Genomic DNA, 6,000 nt, shown 5'->3' with positions numbered 1-6,000 from the left:
AAAATCATGGTTTATACCTTCCTTTGTCATGGTGAAAATGCGACCCTGCACCTTCTCTTTACTCGCTCATCTTGGACAATCCTTGGCAATATGGCCTGCAGTGCCACATCGATAACAAGTATGAGTACCAAATCTGCACTCTCCCCGATGATGCCTACTGCACTGGGACACAATGGCTTCTCGGGATCAAATGGAACTGCCGGTGCTTTCGAACTCGACTCTATCTTGCCTTTCCCCTTGAAGTTGCCCTTACCTCTTTGGTTCGAACCCTGGCCTCTTTGAGCAATAGCCTGCTGCCTCGCCTGTCTATCTCTAGCAATATCTTTCTCATCTTGCTCGGCCAACAAAGCCTTAGCCACAATCTCTTTGAATGTCACCGCCTTCGACATATTGATGTCCCTTCTGATCTCTGCTCTAAGGCCTCTAATGAAATGAGCACCCTTGTCTTTGTCGTTGGAAGCAATATATGGGGCAAACAGACAGCCCTCCTCGAATTTCAGAATATACGCATCAACATTCATACCTCCCTGTCGAAGCTCCAAAAACTCAGTCACCTTCCGAGCTCGAAGTGCATCAGGGAAGTACTTGTCATAGAAAAGATCAGTGAAATCTTGCCACTTCAATGCCGGAACATCAACACCTACCTTGGTAGCATTCCACCAAATGCGTGCAGCTTTGACTAACATGAACACTGCACAACCAATTATGTCTTTGTCTTCATACTTGAGATGATCAAATATAGCCTCAAGTGCTTTGATCCACTCTACGGCCACCAACGGATCAGTGCTTTCTGCAAACTCAGGCGGATCCATCCTCTTGAAAGCAGTAAATATCCCATCGGTTCCAACTGCTTGAACCACTTGACCTCTCCCTTGACCTCTACCTTGTCCTGTACCTTGCAAACGTAGCAACTGTTGGATCTGCTCACTGTGGACCTTGGCTTGCTCTTTCAGTAGCTTGCCGAACTCATCGACAACTCTAGAGGAAGAACTATCCTCACCCTCTGAAGCCTTTCTCTTAGGAGGCATACTCCTACAATGTGCTCACAAAATACATATTAATAGATAACAATGAATAGATATAGAAGAAGACATACCCGGACTGCTGAAAGTAGACGAAGTCATATGCATTGGTCCGAAGAACGGTGCTCTGATACCATTAAATGTAACGCTCTGATCGGTTTTGATAAAATAGCAGCGGAATACTAAAAATTTTACTTGAAGGGAGGAAGGATTAAAAATTTCTTGACATAGAAACATTTACAATCAAAAGTATATACATGATCAATGAAATGATACAACAAAAATACAAAATATCATTTTTGTGATCATGTCCCATTGCTAGCAAAAATAGCCTTCTTCTTTCCTTCTCTCAAGCATGACCCCGGCTTCAATCAACGTCCTGGCTCGTCGCTCTTGTCTGCATCACATGAAATAACTGAAATGAGTATAAAACTCAGCAAGTGGAACTCTTACATAGCAATGGACATATATATATATCATACTCTGTAAAACATGGCTTTGAAATCATTAAATACCATCAACTCTTGAAACATGAATAACATAACATAATATAACAATAAGATGATATTTCTCTTTTCTCTGTTGGATTGATATCTATAAAGTATCTCTGTCTCTGTACCTATATCCCATCGATATACATCGATAACTCTGAGGGATATAAGCCTATGGTCGTTGATCAACTAATTGCATGCAATCTCTGACTATGTATCTATCAATCCAATAAATCATTTAAACTCTCTCTTTGGCATTAAATCAAACACTTTGAAGACTCTTTTCTCTTGTATTTCTTTTTTTACAATTGAGACATAAAATGCAACAAAGTGTATCAATACATATCACGAATCAAATGAAGGGAATAGCACATTAAAACCATTGAAACACCATACATATATTATCATGTGAGCACAAGGAATGAAATTCCACTTACTACCAATAGAACCCTTGAATATAATCTCTTGGTACACAACCTACAACAATAAACCATGTATTGCACCATTATCATCTCAATAATCACAAACCCATACCATTAAATCCATAAAACCAACACAATCCACAAACCCAATACTTCTCCCAACACCAAAACCAAGAAATAAACAAACCCATAAGCTTACCTTAGTTCTTAGAACCCACAATAACTTTGCTCACACTACAAAACTCCAACAAGATGCAAGAATCAAAGAGATGAATTGAAAGGAAATGGAACCCTAGCCTTCACTTGAGCTGCAAACCGAGAGAATGGAGAGAAATGAGAGTAATGAGAGTAACTCTACCATTTATATCACTTAAATCTCGAAAACACGCTTCTGCTGTTCACCGACCGCGGGTGCGCTAGCCCTTGCACCGCGGGTACGCTATACCTTCGGCGCCTCATTCCAAAATTCGAAAATGACGACCGCGGGTGCGGTGTGTCTTTGGCAACTCAACCAAAAATCTGAAATAACGACCGCGGGTGCGGTCTTCTTTTGAGCGCGGGTGCACTGACCATACCGCGGGTGCACTGCATAAAGGAGTGCGGGTGCACTCTCCTCTGAACCAACAATACTCTTCGCAACTAAACCGAATCGCAACGTCACTTCTCTTCATATATTGGAAACACTCCCAACAAGAAAGTTGCACATCTATAACATATCTAACCACTCCAATTGGCCTCATACCAATCGGCTCAACATACAAATTACCATGAATTAAATAGCAACGACGCTACAATATAACCACACAACATCTATAATCAACAATACTATAAACCATAGATCACAACTCTTAACATCTAAACCATGCTTAAACTTGACCAAATAGTCTATAAACATACGAAATCTTAAACCGTACCGTTCACCAGACTTGGATATTACAAACCATTTGAGCAACAAAGAGAGCGTAGTGCACATTTAGATGAAATCATGGCCCAGTGGGAGAAGATGACCAATTCTTTGTGTTTCATCGATGAACAGATTGAGCTTCTAATGCAACCAGTGTCCAAAATCAAACAAGAGGACGAAGCGATTTTTTTCGATCAATTAATGACCAATCAGGAAGAAGAAGTATATGAGCAATCCCTATGCAAAGATGAGGCAGAAGTGAAGCTGGAAGAATTCCTATGCGAAGATGAGACAGAAGAGAAGTTGGAGGTTGTAGAAGAACACAAGTCGAAGGATTTGAACTCATATATGGTCTTAACATATATTCCACCAGCAGATTCTTTATTTCCATCAACGCAAACTCAAGAATATTACATCCTCTACGAGCTTTATCACGGATTAGATTGTTCTTCCCCTCAAAATCAATTTTTACCGAGTGCTGTTGGAGCGACGAGCGTGCAATGTCAATATCATGCCAAGCTTGATGGCACATATAATCAAGATCCATATGTAATATTGTACGATATTTACTATTGGCGGAAGCCGCTGTTTGATGGATACTTCTCCGTAGTCAAGCTATAGACAATGAATTTAGCGCTTGCTGGGAGGCAACCCAGTGATTTATTTTATTTCATGTTGTTTCATCTTTTATTTTTATTTTTATTTTTATTTTCATTTTGTTAGTTTAATCCTCTATGATTTTGGTGTGTGTAGGGAATATTGGAATGAAGAAATATGATTTAGATTCTGGAAAATCTAAACTGTTGAAATAAAAGATTTCCAGCAATGAGGAATTCTACCATCCCCATGTAACAGTCCATGGAATTTAAAACAACACTGTCAGGGAAGTGTTCTCTTGCTATTCTGCATCCAACTTTTATATTCTTTTTGAATGGCATGACACTGAGGACAATGTAAATAAAAAGTGTGGGGGGAATTTGTGTTTGGTTTCACGTCACAATACTTAGCATGTGCTTAAATGTTTAATCCTCGAGCATGAAAATTTTTCTGGTTATTCTTTGAGAAACTATACTTGTGATTACATGACATACTAATTGATTTTCTAGATTTTTGATAACTCGAGAGATTGAATCACACCTAGAATTGATTGAGATGAGGTGTAGTTGTAGCCGAAGGATTTGAGCTTGTATCATGTTTTGAGACATCATTTATGCACTTTAAGTCATACTTATATGAATTAATTGTGAATTAGCAAGAGGTGAGCTCATAAAAAATATTGAAAAAAAAAGAAAAAAAAAAGAAAGAAAAGAAATAATCTAGAACTTGTCTGATTATCTTTCGAGGCGAAAATACGGAGGAGAATGACTTATGGATGATTTAGGCGATCTTTGGACCGTTTGAGCTTTTCAAGCCTACCCAATGCATCATTTATATCCCTAGTATCCCCTTTTGAGCCTAATAAATCTAATGGAGTGTGTCAAAGACATACAATTAGCCTCCATTCGTATTCCTTCGAACTCCCACATCAACTACCCAATTTTAGCTCATACACTATTCCTCTACCTAATTTTGAGAGAAATAAACCCCTTTAGCGCTTTAAATTTTCAATAACTCACATGTGTTGATAATTGATAAGAAAAATTGGAAGAGTTTAAAAAAAAATCATGAAGAATGAGAAGGGGATTGATGAAAAAATATATATACATAAAAAAAAGAGGAAGGAGGAATATTGATGTGGTGATTGAAAAACCTAAAAGGGAATGTTGTTAAGGATTGAAAAAAAAAAGACTGAAAGAAAAGAGAAAAATAATGGGGGAAGATGAATGAAAGTTGTAGGAAGATGGAAAAAAAATTTGATAGAGGATTATGAAACTCAATAAAAAGGAAGATAAGATATGAAGGAATGCGCTGAAGGAATAATTGTTTATTTTATCTCATTTTGAATATCCCTACCTTTCTTGTAGCCGTGAGCCGTGGCCTAATGGTATAAGCTTAAAAAACCTATTGACCGGGTCATATTCCTCCAACATTTAGTGGAAAAAGATATGAAAGACAAGCTTATGGAGAGTTTCTTAAAAAAAAAATTCAGAAAATATGAGCACTCCTTGTACTAAAACACATTTGAGGAATACGAGTTTTGACTTCCACACTACACACGTCTCATTATCTTGATCTTTTCTAGTAAATGCTTGAGTTTTGAAGTTGCAATGAAAGTGAACTTTATGATTTTTGATTTGTGATATTTTGATTGAGTGTGACGGAATTTGGAAGGTTGAAAAGTGTTGATTGTACCAATTTTGTGGTGAATCATTGAATATTCCTTGATTATATTTTTATTCTTTTATTTGTTCGAGGACGAACAAAAGCTAAGTGTGGGGGGATTGATAAGCACAAATCTTATAGAGATTTTAGGGATTCTATTTTATAATATTTGTGGTTATCTAGAATTATTATCCCTAATTTTGTACTTATCTTAATTAAGTTTATAATGATTACAGATTTGAATTGAAGAGGAAAAAAATGTATAATTTGGGAGATAATATGATTTTGCAAGACTTCAAAAGCAACAAAATACCAAGAGGAAGGAAATAAAATATTCTTATATTTTATTCCTTGATAATGTTGAAATTTTGGAAGAAAATCTGTAGATATTGAGATAGGAAGCCTCAAAATTGAAAAATAAAATATTATCTACAATTTTAAACATGAGAAGAGCTTCAAAGATTTAAAGGATGAGGCCCATGAAGAATTATAAAAGGTAGCGTACGTGAGCAGAAAAGGGAGGCAAATTAAAGAGAAAAAATCAGCGCGGAAGAGAGAGGCAGAGAAGCAAGGAGAAAGAGAGAAAGCGTACAGAGACGTGAACAGAGAGAGAAAAGAAGAGAGAGGTAGAGGAGAGAAGCGAGGAAAGAGAACGGAAGTGAACAAAAGAGAGGAGATCCATAACAACAGAGGAGAGATGCAGAAGAGAGAAGACGGAAGTGCAGAATAGAAGATTAACAAAAGACAACACCAGGGAGGAAGAAGAGAAAAGAAACAGGGAGGAAGACAGAGTCAAAAGCTGGAGGAATTCCTCGTCACATGCCACAAATCACTGAGAATTCCTTTCACTCATCCTTAATTTCATTTTCTTCTATGAACTTAAAATGACTTTTCACTTC

The sequence above is a fragment of the Primulina tabacum genome, chromosome 3, assembly GCF_025594145.1.
Source record: "Primulina tabacum isolate GXHZ01 chromosome 3, ASM2559414v2, whole genome shotgun sequence".
In the NCBI taxonomy this organism is placed as follows: Eukaryota; Viridiplantae; Streptophyta; class Magnoliopsida; order Lamiales; family Gesneriaceae; genus Primulina; species Primulina tabacum.
This window is presented reverse-complemented; position numbering follows the sequence as displayed.